At 36.0% G+C, this 22270-nt stretch overlaps 1 long non-coding RNA gene across 5 annotated transcripts in view; it reads right to left on the reverse strand.

Moving 5' to 3' along the window:
• LOC109695252 (uncharacterized) overlaps positions 1-22270 on the reverse strand; it is a 220695-nt gene that overhangs the window by 74890 nt on the left and 123535 nt on the right. For all 5 annotated transcript variants that reach the window (XR_012449116.1, XR_012449117.1, XR_012449120.1 and 2 more), the window contains one exon: positions 1354-1389. This is a non-coding gene — a long non-coding RNA (uncharacterized lncRNA). The remainder of the gene's footprint in view (positions 1-1353; positions 1390-22270) is intronic.

Here is a 22270-nt window from a genome sequence, read left to right on the forward strand (position 1 = left end):
ACAAAAATGTGTCTACCACTGTGTTGAATAATCTCTCCTTTCACACATTAAAAGTGAGATGAGGCCTACTTTAGAAAGCAAGGACAATGTGTCACAAAGAGTTACTTGGCTTAAAGACATACCCGTATTGCTATCCTGAATTACAAATTGTTTTCATGCATGTTATCTTGAGAATAAGAAAGCTTTTATCACCATCACTTTTTAAAAAATTTACATAGAGCCTCAAAATCTGACTTATTCCAGCATTTTTTTTTTTTTTACAATCTGTTGCTGGTAGAAATGGAGAATTTAAAGAAAGTTGTACATTATGACCTCTTAGCTCTACTGTACCCAATTTAGCTAACAAGACTGGGTGCTATTTAAAGATTTAAATACTCTAGATGTAGTCATGTTTGTTAAAGCTACTTTCTATTAGTTTATAGCAATAATAATAACAATTACTAACTTTTATTGGAACCTCATCTCATGTCATACAACATGCAAAGTGTTTAATATATCATACTATGATCCTCTTACCTATACTTCCCACATACCTGGAATTATACACATGTACAAACACATCTGCCTCAGGTTCCATTTGTTTAATATAAATTTTCAGTCAACAGCATGGTACATTATTTTTACCTTGCTTATTGTTTCTAGGCCTTTCATTACCAATATTTAAGTATTTGCTGTATGCCAAAGATTGCCATTGATCTTTGGGACTGTAAAAGTAAGTGAAATGGTCTTCTTGCTCCAAAGTGTAGAGCGACCAAAATTCCCCAGGCCCTACTCCTTCAGAATTTTGCAGATCTGCCTGACATCATATAAAATATTAAGATGAATTTACATTCTCACAGTAAATATAGTTCTCATAACTGCATGTGATTTAAGTTGCATTTGCTTGAAATTATTTTATAGGCATTTTAATATTTACTATGTTTGACATGGTTTTTATTTATAGCTATATAAATTAATTTATAATATATAACATGTTACATATTTATACTTATAATACGTTATACATCATATATACATATAGAAATTTTTTTTCCAGAATCTCAGACATTTTGCCCAGGCTCTCCACTTAACAGTATATTGGCTCTAGTGAGAAAGAGAAGAAAGTAGGAAAGTGACATGATGCAGTAAGTAAATAACAGAGATACCTGCAAATATCAGAGGACCCAAAGGATATAACTTCATGATGCAAAAGGAAATTTGAGGAAAATCTTGGGCTATGTATAGGAACTCACCAAGCAGCAAAGCCCTCATTTACGAAATTACTAAGCTATAAAAATGTGTTCAGTATCAAGGAAATTGTGTGATTTAAAAAACATTTGGACAGCATGACAGAGGACAGGAATGAAGACTTACAATTCAGTATCTTCTCATTGCAGGTGTTTTCCTTATCTGAAAGAAATATTAACATATTATACTGAAAATTATGTTTCTGTATTCTACTGAACACAACTTGGTTTTCTTTAAAATATAATAGAAATTACAATTGATACTCTTTTTCACATTCCATTCTTATCATTAATTTTCCCGAGAGTACTAAGTATACTTTCTAATTCAGAATACTGATGCATTAACAAATTTCGTAAAAGATTGGGACAGTACAATATAAATGAATATATAAACATAGGAATGCTAATATGTGTGATATATATATGGCACACATAGTCATTATATATGTATAGTAAATATACACGAATATAGTATATATACAAATATACTAAATAGATTGTATTTTTGTGTATGTGTATTTACATGTACATACACACTCATATATCCAGGATCAGACATTGTATTTTATATACACAATCTTCATTTTTCTTAAGTTTTGGGATAAGTAGAGTAGAAATGACCCAGTCCTAACCTTCCCATTACAATTTTTGGACAAATGGCAAAGAAAAGAAATCTTTGAGAGCAAATGGAAAACTTTGAGGGTGAAACCACTTAGAGACATGAGAAAAAATTGCCTGTGCCTGTTTTTAAGAAATTCTCTTCAAAATATTTAATGTGTTTAAAATATGTCTCCTTTAGTAACTTGTTTTGACAAAAAAGGAAGTTGAAATAAGTTGCATGATAGATGGGACCCTAAGTAAATTAGCTTTTAAAATCCTGGAATCATGATCCTGTTTAATATTGGTGGTTAGAAATGAAAATACTGGGAGCAAGACCAATTGAAATGGCAAACCAACTAAACCGAGCAATATTACTAGTATAAGGCTGTGTTATTTAAGGGCCCTTGCTCTAAATGGAAATAAAAATTACAGAATTGAAGTTAATCATATAAATAAGTTTTCCCTTTGTGGAGCAGTAGAAAAAATGAAGTGTTACTTTAAAGCATAGGCTGAATTTAAAAAATAGGCCACACAATGCAAAACTTAATATGAAAAAAAACAGAGGACTGAGAAAAATTCTCTCACTTAAAATATAAAGATGGGAGATTTTTAGATCACTAATCATTAAGATAAACTGGCTGAATAAAATACAACATGTATGACTATAACCAGCGAAGGCATGAGTTGTCTCCCAAATGCGTAAACATTTGGGACTGGCAATGACTCCAGTATAACATTGTGATGTCATTAGTGGGGAATCACCCCTGACCACATAATTCTCTGCCTTGAAGTCTGATCCCTTGTAGTGTACCCTAGGTCTACTAGTACTGCTATTTTAATAACACTCCAAACCTTTCTTTTCTAAAAAAGCAAATTATGAGCTTTTACACACTTCTCAGTTATTCTTGAAAAATCAAGAACAGCCTAATGTACTTGTACACTATAAATTCTAAATTATTAACATTAAGCTAGATTCTAGAGACAAAACCTTGAAAAATACAGACATGATCCTTACCCATTTGGAGTTTAGAGTCTAGTATGGACAGAGGAGTAAATGAACAGTTACAAGGCAATATAATACTGTTATGATGGAAAAAGTGAAGTGCCATGAGAAATGTTGAGACATGCCTTAGAGGAATAAATGACTAGGAAGGCTTCCTATTGGAAGTAAAGTCCAAGCTAAAGACTGTCATAATTATAAACTGAGCCAGAGAAGAGTGGGAAAGCCAAGGAAGTGTTTTAGGCAGAAGAAACAGCATGTGCAAAATGCCAGAGATAGGAAAGCATGAATTCCATAGAGCTGAGGAAATTGGAGAAGCAGACGCCAGGTCATCAAAGCCTCATACTCTACTTTAAAGAGACTGGATATTTTAATGCTGTGAAAGAACACAGATTTGTTTTGCAGAACTGTCTTTTATCTTGCATGTAGAGAATTGAATTCAGGACTTGAGTTGGAGAAACCACCTATGAAGTTGCTATAATCTCTCAGGACAGAGGCAAAATAAGGTAAGGACAGTCAAAATAAAATATGATTAAAGAAATACTTAAGATGAAGAACATACAGGACTTGATATAAGTCAGGGGGAAGAAACAAATATAACATTCACATTTGATGGAAACTAGGTAAACGGTAGTACCATTCTGTGGGGGGAAAATGGAATAGGAAAGACAATGGGTCCAATTTTGAATATACTAAATGAGAGATACCTATGAGCCATCCAATACAAAATGCCAACTAGGCAGGTAGATAAGAAGTTTGAGGTTCGGTAGTAAAGTCTAGTTGAAAGTAGAGATTTGAAAGTTCTTACCTTATAAATTTTACAATAATTCATATTCTAAAACAAAATCATGTTGGTCAATGGAAGTGGGTACAACAAGAGCAAAGCACCAGGGCTGAGCCTTGACAACATCTAGTATTTACAGACTGAGAGAGAACAAAACAACACAAAAAAAGGACCTAGGAAAAGATAGAGGAGAAAGCTAGGTGAAAATACGATAAGTGAAAGAGTTTTAGAAAAAGGGAGGGCTTAGGAGTGTCCAGTATGGCTGAGGAGTCAAGCAATGCAAAGACAGAGAAGGGTCCATTCTCTTCATACAGGCTGCTTAGGGATATCAAATATAAAGCAGAATTCAAAAATCACATACACTAATAATAAATAAATATACAATATACAAAAACAGTAAAGTTGTTATTAGCAAATATAAATGTGTATGAAGGCGTAGATGTATAGGTGTGTGTTTGTGTCTTCAGATAATATTTACACACAGTTTCACTGAATTATCATAACAACATTTGGTGTAGTGTCCCCTTTTCCAGAAGAGAGGGTAGGGTCAGAAAGGAATGAAAATTTATCAAAGGTCACACAGCTAGCAAGTGGAAAAGCTGAAAATTGAAATAGGATGAGGACTTGCATGAGAGGTGACAGAATGGAGAATGGGAATGCAGACAACTCTTTCTAACAGCATAGTTGTGATTTTCCCAGAGAGCTCTGCCTGGGAAGATTGTCAGCTTATCATGTGCAAGCAATCTGGTGAATACTACACTGACTGAATCTCAAGAGAAAATAAACAGCTATGGAGGAACCCCTTTAAAAATACAGTGTTGACTTCAGGTGGCGGTAACAACATGGAAACTTTTTTTTCAACGGACCATTACCTTGACTTTGAACAATGTAATACTTATTGTGGTCCAGTAAGCTAAAATTCAAGGTAATACTGACTGTAGCTGCTACGAAATCTTTCTAATAAAGTTCTCCCAAAAGATCTGCTAAGGTAGCTGGAGCAATGGACTCTGCATTTTAATTCTTAGCGTGTCTTTCTGAAGCACTCATTATGTGCGTGCCCTGTCAGCTTAGAGCTTTGTCCAGAAACTCCTTATGAAGCCAGGATGTGTCAGACAGTCTACTCTACCATGAGAAACTGGTTAAATGATAAGTTGTCCAACAAGTAGAGTTTTCAAATTATCAGTGAAATATTACTGACTAGTGTGAGATAAAAGAAGAAATCTCCATAATATCTCTTCATTTCCAAATACTTAAGGGATATTGTGTAGCACATTCATTGTGTACTAGCACTTCATCAAAAGCCACTGTTGCTTGAGAAAACACATTAAAGTATTTATTTGCATGATTTACTACTTTAGTATCTGTAATTTTTGAAAGTTTAGGAGACCATCAATTCAATTATCATTATAATTCCAATTTTCAATTAGGCGGTCTACTTTTTGTCTCTTCACTAAAAAAAAATTCAGCCAGCCACAGACATGGTGATACATATCTATAATCCCTGCTATGTGGAAGGCATAGGTGAGAACATTGTTGTTCAAGACCAGCCTTGAGACCCTACCCAAAAAAGTAACTAAAGCAAAAAAGGGCTGGGAGAGTGGCTCAAGTAGTAGAGCACTTGCCTAGCAAGCACAAGGTCTTGAGTTCAAATTCCACAACAAAAAAAAAGTGTTCAGGGTTGAGTTGTACCTCAGTGGTAGAGGTACAACTTGCCTGTTGTGTACAGGGCCCTAGGTTTAAATAACCAGCAGTGCATAAAACATAAAATAAAAAGTTAGAAAGTTTCATTTCAAAAAAAAAAAAAAAGCAATAATGTTTTCAGTTGCCTTAAGAAATTTCAGTGGACACAATTGCCCATTTTCCATAATTTAATTTCCCAATGACAGTCCCTTGAACTTTACTGTCAGGTTGACTGGCCAAAGACACTCTATTCTCTCCTTAGATAAAGAATTATTTAAGTGAGACTGGGCCCAACTAACGAGAAATTGGGAAAGACAAATGACTTGTTGTTAACCACAAAAGGCATAATAATACTCAGTTGTGCCAAATTTTTGGAAGAAAGTAAGTTTGCTTCCAATATTCTGATATGTTAAGGGTTAGCACTGGCAATGTCAAAATGAGGTTACACTGTCCCTAGAACAACACTGCTCCAAACCTTGCTATTCTAATTATGAAGTCCAACTTGTCACCTCAGAGGAAAAGGTTATGGAGCTCTCTTCCACTGATAAGACACACATTAGAGGCTATAGCCCTATCCTTGGCTGCAGGCCTGATTTTAGCATTGGACATCTGATTTTTCAAAGGTTACCTTTCCCAAAATAAAGGAAGAGTAAAACAGATAATATGAGGGCTTTCCTGTGCTGACTCCAGTTTGCTTACATAAGATGCTTTAAGCTTCTCAAGTAATAAATGGGTCAAATTTACAGACTATTGAAAAACGCTGGAGGGTAGGGGGCAGGCTGGGAGAGAGGAAGTATATTCCTTCTATTTCCATAATGTATTATTACTGGGAGGTTCACAAGATTCTGAACTAATGGAAGAAATAAATCCATAATTTATTATTAAAATGCTCATATAAAAAACTGGGTAATACTTCTATTATTTCTTTCTATCGTCCTACTACTAATACTAAGTTATTGGAAGGTCTTTTGGGAGGAGTATTTTTTCATCTCTTGTTTCCTCTTAAATGTAAAATGCTTATGTGATCAAGTGGTATCTGAACTAAATCCTTCGGTTGAGATACTCACTGAAGTTCAAGTATAATTGACCCAGTGGACACCTACCTTATACGTGCTCCCACTACCCAGGACTCGTAGAGAATTGAAAACACTGTCCATGCTTTATTCCAAAGGACTATTAGGGACTAGATAAAATGGTCTACACAGATTTCATTCCTGAATCACTGAACACACATTTTCACATCTGGCTGTTGCAGACTAGAGTACCAGGTGTCAAGTCAAGCTACAGAGCTGTGTAAACGAACACATGAAGATAAGAATGTGGCAAAATGTGCTTCCACGTTAGCTGTTGATGAATGAGGGATTGGTACTGAGCTTTCTTGCCTCCTTACGTTAGTGAAGGAGCAATCCCCTTTTGGCTTTTTCAGTCATAACCATCAATCTTATCTATCAGAATCTTTCTTCAGGATCCTAAATTAGTTTTAGCTCTTTCAATAAAAGTTGGCATGAAGACTTTGTTTTTCTAAAAATGCTATATGCAACTGGAAAGCAGGTACCTAAAAGTCTACATTCTTCACTCCTTAGAAATAATTAATAATCCATTTTGGCTCACAAAAGCTAAGTGTTCCATCATCAACTTCATCTTCTATTTTCTAAATGAAGACTCTCAAATACAATGGCTGAGCACACTGAACAAGACTCCAGAGTCAGCTGATAGTGACGCTACCATAATGGGCATTGTTTCCAGGCTCATTACCTATTTCTCTTTATTTTCCTTAAGCTGCTTTGTCAATTTATATAAGTCAACTATTTTTCAATTACAGTATACTATTGACTAAAGTAGCCAGATCAGTGTTAGAAACAGAAGCAGATTTTGGTGACTTGGTTCTGTATCTTAACACAAATAGGATTTTTTTTTTGTCATTTTTATCAGCAGCATCTTAAAATGTGGAAGGTCCACAGAGACCAACCTTTCCATCCCTCTTCCCTCACTGGTAAAGGGTTATATTTTACACTTGAGGCAACTTAGACATGAAGGGGTTAAAGGACCTATTGAACATACTTTTGTCGATCATGAAACAAAACATGCACCCCTACCTCCATGCACACTTAGTGTGGACTGTATGGGGTTCATTGTGACCGCAAAAGACAAAGTAAAAGGCCTATTTTATGTTTTCAATGTTTAACATCTTGAAAAATACCTACCATCTACATACATAATCCAAATAATATCTTACAATAAATAAGTCTGCTAGCCATTTGACTAGAAGTAAATTGTACTAATTTCTCTAAATTGATATCACCATCTTCATAAAATGAAGACAATAAAAACTATTTTCAGAGAAGTTGGAGGACCACATATGCTTACATGCAGAAACCCCCTAAACAATGCCTACCCTACATTAGACATTCAATAACAAACAATAGCTATTTTTATTCACCAAATTCTAGTGATTTGGTTATTTAAATAATTTTTCTTACAACTTGAATGAGGCATATTTAGAAAAAATAAAATAAAGTAATACTTCAAATTACATGCAGGAAACATTAAATATTAAATGTAAGGAACTATAGAGGCTAGGTACATAAGTAATTTCATGAAGGGATAATATAAATGTGGCGTGCATTGTGGACTTGGATAAAAAGAAAGATGATTGTTATGAAGTTGCTGAATTTTGAGGCTGATAGTAAGAGATGAAAACTTTGCTGTCCTAACATCCTTTCCAGTTACCAGATTTGATCTAAACCTCATTGCTATGCAATGAGGTTTATCTTACATTAATCATTAATTAGAGACAGTCTATCCAAAATATCTGGCTTCTTCAATGTTCATGTAGGAATATACAGCATGCAGAAGCTCAAATGTAGGTTATGCACAAGAGGCAGAATGCAGCTGTACCTTGCTTGTCCATCAATACATATTTTAGGGTATAATTTATGGATAACAAAGATGATAAGAGCAACCAAATTCTCTGGTATGCTGATCATTTTTACTTAAAACCATCTAAGCATCCAATTGTGACTGTCCAAAGCATATGTAGGTTCATCCAACCTCTTTCAACCCCTAGAAAGCCTCATTCAATAAAAAGGTTTTAGAATTTCTTGGAAAATAAGATTCCCTTTATTTGTGAAATTTATTTGTGAAATTTGAGTATTTTTACTTTCTTCTCATGCCAGGACAGAATTATGACAACAATAATTAGCCAGGAAATGTACAAGACTGCTTCTTTGCAAAGATACCATTAACATTATTGATCAGCAATCCATTTCTTCTAAAAATGAAGATTCAAATTGGTTTTTTGACTTTGTTGGAACTCACTCACCCCTCTCCTGGTTAAGAGTACTGAACAGAGAAGGGTGAAGTGGTGAGCTCTGAAGATGTACATTGCTATCATTCAGAGTTCTAACAAACTTTTTTTCCTATCAGCTCTTCTACATATAGAGCAATTCATACCCTTGCTAAGGCTAGAAAAGTGAAGCATCAGAGATATTGCTTTCCAATAAAGTAATAATGCTCCATTAGTGTTTTGCTGTTACACATTTTACCACAGATGACTCCTCTTTAAGCTGCCTTCCCGTATGTGCCCCAGTGATAAATTTTATCAGTGGTCAGCGGGACAGGGTTGAAGGCGGGGCAGTAGCACAGTGGCTTTTTATCTAGCTTAGTTCCCCCATTATGCCCCCCACCCAAAGCAGCATTTTCTTGGTATAATTTATGTTGTGGCATTGCTGTTAGTAGATGTGGTGTCAGCAATTTGTGTTCCTAGTGGAAGTTTACATGGAAATGAGATATTTAGCCACAGAATAAAATTAAGGGCGGAATAAACCAATAAAAATGGTACCATGCCTGCTTGTACCTTAAAAACATTTAAAAAGACCAATCTTTTCTTGCTGGAAAAGCTCGTTTGCCAACTCTCAAACACTGATACATTAGTACATATAGAGCACACACATTCACAGTTACAGCTGACACTGGGTCAGTACTCATGTTAAGAGTTCCAAAATTCCAGAGGCATTATAACATGGACATAATACATTTTTTAGCTAGAATGATACTTCAGTTTTGAGAGCCTAAAGTATTTAATCAACATTTGTGCATTTGTACCTTGAAAAAAAATGGTACATATGATGTGTATTTTCGTAAAGTTAAAAATTCAGCTCAGTGTACATTTTAATGGAGGAATCATTTTACTGAATAAATATTCTTTGTCCCCATATGGTTTACCATAAAAAGATTTTCAATTATCCATTGCAGGATATTGAGAGAATTTAGAAATAGCTGTGTACTGCATTAGAAATGAAATAAAGGCATCATTTGGAATCCTTAGCCAACGGCTTCTGAGATAGCTAAAGCACTAGATTTATTTAGACCCTCAACTTCTCTATTTGAGAAAAGACTGTTGCAAAATTGGATCTTCATTCATTCTGAGGTAGAGCAGACAGGAAGAGAAACACAGGTAGTACTCTTTCATGCATCTACAATCTCTTTGTTCCCATCACTTTCTTTTCCTCATAGGGAAAACAGTTTCCAAGAGGAGAAGCTACACATACACATCATAAATCTCCCATAAAGTTTCACTACATTATCATAACACTTTCCTGCCACTGAATTAGCAACTTACGTTTTAACATGTTTTTAAAAGTATTTTTAAATGTTTTAGTGCCATTTTCGCCTTAACTAAAATTTTCCAGTTGATTCATTTATCATATGAACTGTATTTTTGAGTATTTGGTAATAAACTATTTTAAGCTGAAATGAAATTATGGTTATTTGGTACACAAAGATTTTCAGAAAACAGATTTACTTCCATGAATGATTCCTGAATTTTAAACAAATTTTCTCAATTTAAACTAGTAAAAAAAAAAAACCACTTGAATTCCATTAGTTAAAACTTTTCATCCTTTTGAAATAAGTAAGTACCTGTCCTTAGTAATTTTGATTAAAGATGAATGTTTTGAACTCAGTCCCTATGCCCACTGTGTATCTATCTGAGCCTTGCTGGGATTCTGAATAGACAGCAGAGCAGTGTACATGGCTTACACATACCAAAGTGCCAATATATGTATTCAGCTTTGTAAATATGCCTTTAAAAATACCTCGCCATATTTAGCCACTCCTAAATATGTATTTACACAAGTCTACACACGGTAAGTGTTTACCTGGGAGACAGGAAAGGTCTCTCTGGTAAATAATATGGGTTTTATAGCCTTTCATGAAGGAATTTTTTGTTTGCTATGTAAAAAAATCAGCTCTGCTCAGTTATAATTTAATAAAATTTTTCTTTCCTTGTAAATTTATGGAGTAGCACTTGAGGTAAAACTCTGCAATTCCAAAAAAAAGAAAAAAAAGACAACCCTAGTGTTGGTGTTGGATACAGAGTATCTTTGATTCATTTTGCTAAGGACTTCAGAGAGTAGAAAACAGATATGGTTTCTGAAACAAATAAAAATAACTTGTAAGGCATATTTTCAAGTTAAGGCTATAAAGTAATTGTCTATTTGCTCAGATTTTTTAAATCAGTATCTCTAGGAAGATACAAATAATTTAAATTATTTTGACCTAAATTTTCTAGATTATTGCTATAATTTACACTTTGTGTGATATAAGTGGATATAGGTTAAACATTCTCAACTAAATGTAAAATGCTTAAATTCCAAATATGAAGAAATTCTTATAGAAAAGCAGCACTGCCCATCACACCAGGCCAAGGACAGAAACATTTTAGTGCATGCTCTAAATTGCAAATGCATAACTTTAGCAGTTTAGTTGCAATGACTTATGCTTCAGTTTCTAAATTAGGATGTGAACTCTACCCTAGAACAGTCGAATGATGAGGCCATACTCAGATGTGAAGTATTGAGTATTAATAGAGAAAACTACATCTTTAAAAAAAAGACATGCTTATCCTTTAAAAAAAAAAAACAGAAAGATACAAAGTAAAAGAGAACATGCTCAGGGTTCCTTTAAGGAGATACTTCATTTTTAATAAATTCTCAGAATTGATTCACCATCCCCTTTCCCACCCTTGCTCTTTCCTTAGCACCTCAGATTTCAGATACCACTTAACATTAATGCTCCCTTCACTTTCCTGGTCCATTTTGGGGTCCCAGAAATAAATATAGCTTGATTTGGAATACTTTAAAGTCTTTGAAGATGGATGGTCTCTAAAGGGATCTCTTTTGCAATTAGCTCTCTTCCTTTTAGAAAATAAATGTGCAGGATTTCCAGCAGCTTGTATCTGGAGCCATTGAGTATTTTCCTGTCATCAGTGGATGCAGAGATCTTCAAGAGAAGAAACAAAGAGAGAGGCTCCTTTCCTGAATTCTGAAGACATTTAATAAATTACAGCTTTACATTTAAATGTTCTTTTTCTTTTTCTTTGTCCTGGGTCCTCAAGAATTTTCTCTTTCAGAATCTTCCTATGGATGTGTGCTTCTGCACAGAATGGATTAGTTGTGTTTGCATAGATAAATATGGACATTTTGGGGGAAATTCAGATAATGAAACACTGCAGGCTTTTTTCAGGATAGAAACATATCAATTCTTTTTTTAATGGTCCAAATTAGTTTACCTAAACATAAAATGCCTGTTGAAATTTGTCAATAAAAATAGGTATTTATGTACCTTTCTAGGTCTTCTCCAAATACAGCTTAGAAGACATCTAATGTGTATGTGTATGTGTATGTGTATGTGTATGTGTATGTGTATGTGTATGTGTATGAAGTATATGAAAGGTATACAATGATTACATCCCAAATTCAAATTCTAAATCTTTTTCTTCCATTTATCTTCAAAATGTTAACAGATGCATCCTGTTACAAAATATTAAAATATTTCATTAAAATATAAAATGTGATTTATTCTACCTTTAAATGTAGCAGAAATTTAAATGCAAGGATATGCTTCATAAACATGAAACAAGGGGAGTTTGCAAGTAGACCACTAACTCAAATCTGCTCCAGAGAATACTGAATACCCTTCAGCTGCTTATTATGAATATCTAAAATAAATGCAACAAATAAATATCTGATTATATTTCCATACAAATTTTAAACTTACTCTGCTAATTGAAGAAGAGCATAATTTACTATTTGTGTATTCAATTCATACTCTTGAAAATTATTTGATAGCATCTTACACTTTCACAAAAGGAATAGTAAATTCATTATCATTCCAGCAATAACCCAATATGTGCTCCAAAGGACACACATAATAAATTCCCCCACCTTCTTAGTGTGAACTGACAAGGTAGAACTCTTTTAGCTTCATCTTAGGTTCTCTCACCCCTATGGGCATGTCAGGTAGAAGGATCACACCTATATACAGAAAATCCATCCTATTCATGGTGAATTCTGTCCCTGGGTACTGCAAGATCACTGACCCCTAAAAAGCACAGTCTTCTGTCTCTCAACATCTAATAGATATTTGGGGGAATACAACTATTTCTATTCATTTACTTCTAACCAGCCATTACACATCTTATCCCCACTAAGACATAAGTACAACTGGCCCAACTTAAGTGACAAATACTTGCTATGTTAAAAAATGTTCTTCTACCTTTTTGCCAGTTGTTCTAGAAACAGATAGGCACAATTTGAATTCTTCCAAGAGGGTTCTTTCCTAAAGCTATGACAAGATTATAGAATTCTAGATTTTGGCTAGAATCAGACTGTATTTGTCAAGGTGAGAGGATGGTATGTAGAGGGCTCATTTAAAATTAAGTTATGACACTTAAGTGTAGATGCCAAATGTAATTCTTAGTTATACATGATCTAAAATTCTCTGTTGATATTCCCATTCTAGTCCATACAGTTTATTTCTGTCCTGGATATATCATGCTTAGATCCTCATCCTATATTTTTAAGACTACACAGCATTCATGGATGATAATAGAGGATTATAGGGAAAACACAACCATATCCTACAGAGTAGAGTTGAAAACACTGATACTGTTTAAAGAAAATAGAGGAAATTTGAGAAACCTTTCACATATTTAAAAGACTCTCATGCAGAGGACAGATTAGGCTTATTTTGTAAGGCAGCATCATCAGAGAATGTCTGCATGAATGTGAAGAACTTTCTGGAGTTGTTCTGCACTGAGAAGTTCTTGATTAGAGAAGAAATGCACTGCCTTGAAAGAACCTAAGCAGCACCCAGGCATTGGTTAGATGACCCTTTGGGAGTTGAGCTAAATGTTACTTAAGCCTCTTTTCAAAGCTGAATTTACATAACTAGAAACTGACCCATTTGGGAAGTCTCACTTGTGTTCTTGGAACAGTTTTGGAGCACTGTCAGACAGTCACTCCAAATAGGCATATCCTCACTTTGAATCCAGAACTTCCTTCAAGGAGATGAAACACCATAGTGAATATGGTCATCAAAAGAGCATGGGTTTTTCTATCAGAAAGCTCTGGTTGAGAGTCCTGGTTCTTCCATTGTATTAGCTGAGTAAATCTGAAGGTGTTAATGAGTCTAAGAATCTATCATAGAAGTGAGGATTATTACTACCATCTCATAGGATAGCTGTGCACATATGAGATAATCTGTATATTCCTGGTATATTCAATAGGTGCCTATTGCTGCATGTGCACAAAGACATGGTTCACGGATATCACAGCTTAAAAAGCCCACTTCTAGACATTGTGGAGAGGATATCACATCTTTATAAACTTTAGATGCAGTGAGATGTGGTGATACATGTCAATTTATTCTAGAATAGCTCCCATTTCCATCAAGAATTCATATATTTCCGGAAAAGAAAAAAAATTTACTATGGAAATTATCTATAAACATATAAAATATAGTAAGACTTATGATTTACATGAGATGAACAGGGCAAAGGCAGGGGAAATTATTGTTTACCAGCAGAGGAAATCTTCAGCATAGCTCCTTATTTTCAATATTCTTTCAGTAATGTACATTCCATCTGATTGTTATGAATTCTTTACCTTTCGAAAATCCAAGAACCAAAGTCTGGAGGCATTGGTCACAAGGACAATGAGAATTGCCTGGCCTATTTGCTAAAGAGAAACTTTAGGGTACATGAGTCTTTAATTTCACACTAAAAATTCTGATTTTTCAACCAGGAAGATGATTATTTCTACATATAAATGGTTGATGGGTTTGAATCAATTAGGCTATTGAATTTATTAACCAGTTGTTTTGATAATTATTATGTATGACTCTTTCTGTATTTAACCTACTCTCCTATAGTAAACCTATCTTAACATGGTTATGCCATTGAAATTGGACTCAACCATCTTTGATCTTACCAGTCTTCTCACATGTATGAGGCATCTCTGGCATGAATTTTGACTTTTACCAGCTCTGTAAGGATACTGTCAGCAGCTTGTGGTTCTTTTCAGTTTTTTAGAAACATGCAATGTGCACTAAACTAATAGTATTAGTTAAGCTTCCTACTTTAATTATTCTATGTGCCAGGAAGAGATGATTAGATTTAATGCAAACATTTACTCCTAACTCAGATTGGTAACTTTAAACAAATAGCAGATTTGGGCAACATTTTCAACTACTTGAGTTCTTTTAAGTAACTGGGTAACAATATACAACTTCATGCAGGATCCAAAAAATATTTGACTTTCAACATTTAAACTAGTTTGTAGTTTGGGTTGCATGTTCCAGGAAGACAATTCTCTTACCCTAGCACAAGTGCACAGGTATACAGGAGAGGGCTGTCCAAAGAATTGGAAAAACCTCTGTCTCCTTGCCCTACCTTCATGTGGCAGTAATTTTTTTTGCACAACAAGCAGAGGGCTTCACCTTCACATAGTGTCTGCCTTGCTTTCCACATACAAACCCACAAGTAAGTATGACCGAGTGAGGGTAAAGAAGAAAGCATTGCCCTAACCACACAGCAAGTCTGGAACATGGTCAGTGACCACTGCCATGCTCCTAGAAAGAGTTTCATTGCATCCAATTTACATTAGGCATCATAAAATTCTTTTGTGAGCAGTTTTGGTGGAGTGTTAGAAATTAAGAGCATCTTCTGCCCTAGTAAATATGGCCATGGAATAGCATGAAATTCATACTTTGTCAGCAAGGGAACTTGATGCTAGCATTTTGCTAGACTGAAACAATATAATCTGACCTGATACTGACAAATTGCCTGACATGTAAAATCGTATCTAATAATAAAAACAGATGTTTTAAGGAAAGCTGTGAATCTTATAAAAGGAGAAATATAGTTAGGTAACAAGGTTTTTTCTTCTTGTCACAAGTTATTTCCAAACATGATGAGAAGCATAAATAGAAGAAACTAAAATACAAAATCATGTACCTTAAATGTTTGCTCATAATCCAAGGACAAATGGGCATGGATAAACTCCTACAGTAACTCAGAGAGTGTGTGGCTGTGATCAGTAAAAGTTATTATATCTACTATTACAGAATTCAGTAAATACCATGCACCAAATGAGGCACTAAAAAAACACAAATATAAGCATACTTTGCCCTAAAAAAAATTTATTCACAGATAATGGGTATAAATTCTTTAGGTAGCAGAGAGAAAGTGCTAAAAAACACATCCCCCCCAAAACTAGAAACTTGACTAAAGGCATTAAAAAGAAAACTAAATATTGCAGGAAATTTTTTTTTTAAATAGCAGATTCTTAGTATGATACTGGTTCTTCACAGTAGCTGTGAAGAACAACACAAAGCCTCTGTTCTCTGAGTTCCTGGTACAAAGTGGTCAAGCCATTTCATTATTTGTCATCTGATTCAACTTCAAACTGCATTTGTTTTGAAAAGCTTGATGCTTATTATATCAAAAACATGAAGTTGCTTCACACAATACATGGCAAGGACATACAGCATGTATGATCAAAAATTTAGCACAAAAATGTAAAAAATTTCCATAATATGCCCAAGACTCTAAAAGGAAAATGAACCTGTCAGTGGGGCCGAAGTTGAACCACTCAACCAGGCTCAGTGTTTATAAATGAGGAAGAGCCAAACCAATAATAATAGTGTGGCATTGATTTTTCATGGTCTCAGCCACACCCACCTCATCACTTAATATATTTTTCTTCTAATATGTCCTCAACCCTTTTTGTTGGTCTGGCTTAGAGCATAGAAAATGGAGCCAGACCGTATTCTTTGGTTGAACTCAAGCTTGGCTGGACTTTCAGTGACTTCCACATATTAAGAGCCACTCTTACAAAAAGCTTAATATTATAATAAAGCCACCTACTTAACAAGTAATAAGAATCAATGTTTCTGGGCTGTGTCTGTGGACTAGTTACTATGTGTAAGGATCTACACACACTATGTCACTTAATCCTTCCAACAGCACTCTGACGTACATAGCATTAGTCCCGTTTTACAGAAAGAGAGGTAGAATTTTCCTGAGGTCACAGAAGTAGCAAATGGTGGCCCTGTGTCTGTCATCTACCTTCAAATTCCTGCAGGTTCACAGGGTGTTCTGCCATTCCTGGGGCCTGACGAGTTAAGGTTGCCACTCATGGAAATTTAGAAGTCATTGCATGGCAGCAACATGTGAAGACTGGTCAGCATTTCCAGAGGACTGTGATTACTTGCCTTCAGGTGGTACAAGAAACCTAACATTCACAAGCATGCAGCCAATTACTAACCTCTTACTCTCTGGCACCACAACTTCAAACAGCAGCATGAAAAAAATTAATACAGTAGTACAACTAAGTGCAAATTATTTTTTGATTTATGACTTTTTAGTTCTCTTTAAATGTGTCAATGTAGTCTAATGTCCCCTGTATGGAAATATGGAGGGAGAGTTGGCACAAAATGTGAGCTACCTCAGGTCAAACCCAAAATAGCCTTGGTCCTCACTTCCTCGAACTTCAAAGCCAGCCCCGTTCTTCCTGCTGCTGCTGCTGCTACCGCGGTGACTCTGCAGTAGTCACGGGCCAAGAAACCTGGGTGGTCCCTTCAACCCAAGCATTCTATGGGCCAGGGAGCAACCACATACCCTCTTGTGGGGTAAGACAGGGGGGAGAAAGGAAGATAGAGCTGATAAATACACCCTGGCTCCCCCAAACTCTCCCTTGGGGAAAGTCAATTATATACAAACTGACTGTGCTTACACAAGGCAAAGGTTTTCCACAGTACTGCAGTGTCTGGCACTGCCTAGGATTTTTCCTTCCTTGCTACAGTGTAGCAACATGGGAGGCCATGTGGCATCTCATGGGTGGTGGGAAGATCCTGAAACCGGAATCGAAGGGACCCCCATAATTACTCTAACTCTGCCACTCGCAAACACAAATACCTAGGCTTCTATGCCTGTCATTATTCCTTACTTTACAATTCTTTGGGTATTGGGCACTGCGGTTAATTTGCTTGTTTCCTGAAGATGGGAAAAATATAAAGCATTTCTTCCAAATTTCCTCGGCCTCTGACTCTGTTACAAAGCATTGACTAGCAGCAAGTCAAGTTTCAGTTTTCACCTGAATCAGCTTTAGCATCTCCTAGACAGCAGGCAGAGGTCTTGGTGAGCACACACACACACACACACACACACACACACACATCAGAAAAGAAGATCTTTAAACTCAGAATAACTTCTCAGCTGAATCAGGAACTGTCCAGGACCATTATCCAAGCTGTGCAGAAAATTCACTTTCTATAACTTGTACAGAGGCTTTAATCTAAGGAATGCTATCCAGAAAGGCTGGGTAGAGACAGAACCACTAGCCTATCTACACTAGCCTACACAACTCTCGGTGAAGTTTCTTTTCTTTATGAACACACAAAGCCAGTCCTGGTATCTGAAAGAATACAGAGCATTCCTGAACATTTTTTAAAAAAGCCTCTGGATGTTCTAAGACTGTGGGCTGGAAGGAGGGAGAATTAAGAACTAGTTTTTCTTTGAAACCAGAAAAATACATTTGGCACCACTGTTCAACAGACACAAAGACACAAAGAGCAGATCCCATGGTCACAAGTTGTTATGTCTAATTTTCTTCTCCTGGTTTCTTTTGTTGTGAGTTCTGAGATGCTTTGTGCCCTTCCATCCTTTAAAACCGTGGAATATCTTCTACAGATCTGTAAAAACAAACAGGCCATTTCCAGATTACCAGCCAGCAGTACCACATCCTGTGTTAGAGCTGGTGATGAGCACAAGTTGGGGGTAGGGGGATAGATAGCCCCCCAGGTGCATCTGGAAGCATCCCCTTCCCTGAACAGAAGCACACAGCACTCCATTCCAGCCAAAACTTGTTTGGCCTTTTGGTCTACTGAATTGAAATGGTTACACCATTGTCCCCCTGAAGCTATAGATTATGTTTTTCCTCTAGCATTTTTTTCTATCCATAAATTTTGGTACAAAAGAAAATAAACCCCTGGGGAAAACTGCATTGGCTTTAGCCATTAGTCCCAGGTGTATCCTAATTAGCTTTTAAAACTTATTTAAAAAAAAAACAAAACTTCAATTTGAAGACAGCTAAAGCCACTCGCAGCCACTGTTTGGGCTAATTAACTCTTCTGGTAATATCTAGCGACTAGAAACTGTGGTCTCAAAGATGCTACAATGATGTAGCTACCCAGGATCTTATCTACTCTTTTATCTTTTTAAAGATTAATCATCTTTGTAATGATTAACAACCTAAAATTATTTTTAGCTCTAGTTCTTATTGTTTTCTCCCTCCATTTATGTACTCATTCTCTCCCAGCAAAATCTTCCAATCACTGCTTAAGGTTTGCAAAAACAATTTCATCACTCTCTCTGCTCCCAAACTTACAAACATACACTAGAGGGGGAAGACATAGACAGTAATATGTTTTGCATCCTCAATCTGTCATTCTCAGAAGCTAAGGTAGACTGAAGAGGAGCAAAGAAAGGGAAAAGTATTGCCAAAGTCCTAAGAGTCAGAGAACTCCAAAATCTTAAGCTGCCCTCTGCCATCTTTTTCACCTCCCCAAAGGAACTTTGTGTCCACTCAAAAAAGTCTCTTCAAAACTGATTTACAGTATAAGGAAAACCACACCTGTGGTTATACAACCAGCATTTGTCTGGTCCCAGAAGAGAGCGATGATAGATGACTTAATTGTGCACAGCTGCACAGCCTTCAGGGCTAGTCCAGCTAGTGGGCCTGGAAAGATTGCAATAGTGTACTCAACCCTACTGACTTCTCTCCCACCACCATGAAAGAGAACGTTCCCTTTTAAGATAATCTACGTTTCTCCACCTTACATTTTACATGGACTGAGAATGCTATCCAGAAGACTTAGGTAAGAAATAAACATCTCTGATCTTATATTGAGGAAAGAGAATATTGTCTTAGAAATCAAAAGGGCTGGCTCCAATCCCTTCTCTGCCATTAACTGGTCTTGTGGTTTTCAAGAAGTCTCTTCCTATGAAGTTAAGTCAGAGGATATCTAAAGCCCCTTCCATCTATAAAGGTTCTATGAATGGATGTGTTCTCTCCTTTGCCCCTTTGAAGACCAATTGCTAACTTTGTACAGATCAAAAGTGGAGGTTCTGAGCTCAAGGAAGTAGGATTTACAATTCATAGAGCTTGAAGGGAATTTTCAAAGATACGTGTTTACCACTTTTTTCTGAAATCAAGAGAGCTCTCTCAGGACCAGTGTTGGTTAATAATACCTAAATGAACAACATCATTTTTTCAGAATAGTCAGAAGGTTAAATTGAGATTCTCTGGTGCAGCAGTAAAGAAACTCTGAAAATTGAACTAAAATGAATATATATGACTACAACAATAGAAACACCAAATGAACATTTTAGTCCTTATTTTGTGCCAGACATTGAGCTAGGGATTTCTGCATGTGTTATCTCAGCTTAGCATTATACACACGCTCTGTCCTCTCATTCTGTTCTCCAATTATCCCCCCAAGCTGGCCTGCCATCTGCCCACCTCCTACACAGAGATGTTGTCTGAGGCAGGACCTTTATGAACAGGCACACCCAACCTGCCCTTGTCCACCCTAAAGACTTCCACAGCTGTTATCTTAACTCTTTATAGTACTTCCTGGTCAGAAGGAAAGACCTCCATATTAGTCAAAAAGAAAAGAAGTCTCAAGTTTATCTCCCTTTTCCTTGTACACGTCTTTCAAGTTTCCAAGAGTATTTTATCTACATAAGGAGGGATACTTCAGTGTCTAGATCAATATCTGCAAAAGCTTTTAAGCTATAAAAACCATAGTCTTTAGCACACAATCTATTTTGACAAGACACCCCTCTATGTCAAGTGAAGTGGGTAAACTCTTAGGTAGGGATTTTTATACCCACTCCTTGGCTATCAAGTACTTTCAGTAAAAAAGTAAAAAACATTAAGCAAGGGAAAAGACATTCTCAATGATACAGTTTTAATTCCTTATAAGTCCACACAGCATCAATTTCATTATTATACTGTTGCATTGCTAATTAATGAGTTGAATGTTGGCAGCCCATTAATCTTAATTTTGTAAACATTGAATTTATTCACCCCCGCCACCTGGATTTTGAATACAGCTAAAATTAACCTTTTTTTTAAAAAGTTTAACCTCCACTTCAACTTCCTGCTACTGGCTATTTTATTACAACAAACAAGTCTATCCTTGACCAGTGTCTAAAAAGAATTCAGAACAGTTCTTGGAATAATGAATGTTCCAACTTCTCATCTTGTTTCACATGTTTTGCCTCTCCTTTCTGGAACATTGAGCAGCCATTGGCTTCTAAGGAAATTCACTTGAGATTCAATTAAAGCTACTAGGCACAGAGAAGAGGAAGCAAGTCCTTACCTTTTCCTCCCCTGTAAGGTCTGTTACTAGGACTGATTGAACACTGGAAACTTTTGTGGGCTTGTGGTGTAAGACACAACTAGGAAACCCAGCCCAGAACTCACTCATTTGACAACTGCTGGACACCCTCAAGTTTCCCTAAGAACTACAAGTGCCTAAATATTAAAACTGGAAGACTCTCTCTCACCAAAGGAAGTATTCATGTCTTCCAGTCTTTCCCCCAACTCTCTCTGGCTTCTTAGCCAATGACATCAAGCAAACATAGCTTAGGGAACCACAGTTTTATTACTGTAGAAGAATGGGAAGTATGAGCTATATTCAGTCATTTCACATCACCCATTTTTTTCATTATGTTCTCTATATAGCATGTTCTTACTTAGTCTACATATTCCATCCCTTCTTCCTTTTTTCCTTCTTTCAGAAGGCTTTGAGAACCTTCCTACTATTTTTCTCAAGCTTACCATGTTTCAGCCTCTAAGACACTCTCTTCCATTCTTTATCAGATATCTTTTGGTTTATTCCCAGCCAATTTCTAAGCCTCATTTGCTCCCTTATGACAAACCAAATAATCACATTTCTTCTATATTATGATTTTCACATTTATTACTTTCCTTAGAGTTTTCATGTTACTCACTGAAATTCTAAAAGTCTTTAAAGGAAAAAACACATCAAAAACCTTACATGGCATAAGGCTGTATTTGTGGTGCTTAAGAGAAAAAGTCTGGTAGCTAGACAGCAGACAGGTGAAAATCCCTGTCTGCTGTGTACAGCTTGTATGTGTGCTTGGGTACTTTACATAAGCTCTCTGTGCCTCATTTTTTCCCCATCTTTCAGATTGAAGATATGACAATCTCTACCTCACAGGATGGTGATAAATACAAAGAAAGCTCCTGTGTATAGCTCCTTAGCACAAGGCCTAGCACACAATAGATTCTTAAAAAGTGTTAGATACAAAACAAAAGCATGAAAAATTATTTTACTAAAATTTACATCCTCAGCACAAACTGAAGTTTGAGGATTGTCACCCGGCTCTACCATTCCAATTTTAGGAACATTTTATTCTAGAGTCTGGGGAGTGTGCAGTGTGTGTATGTATGTGTGTATATTCTCTCCTTTACCCACTTGTTTCCATGCTTGAACTCAACAGTAACTGTATGCTTTTCAAATGATATCAACAATAAACACTATGGAAAATAGGAAGAAGTAGAAATGTAGTCCATGTCTCCTGAAATCTATCTGAGAGGACACATA

The sequence above is a fragment of the Castor canadensis genome, chromosome 6, assembly GCF_047511655.1.
Source record: "Castor canadensis chromosome 6, mCasCan1.hap1v2, whole genome shotgun sequence".
In the NCBI taxonomy this organism is placed as follows: domain Eukaryota; kingdom Metazoa; phylum Chordata; class Mammalia; order Rodentia; family Castoridae; genus Castor; species Castor canadensis.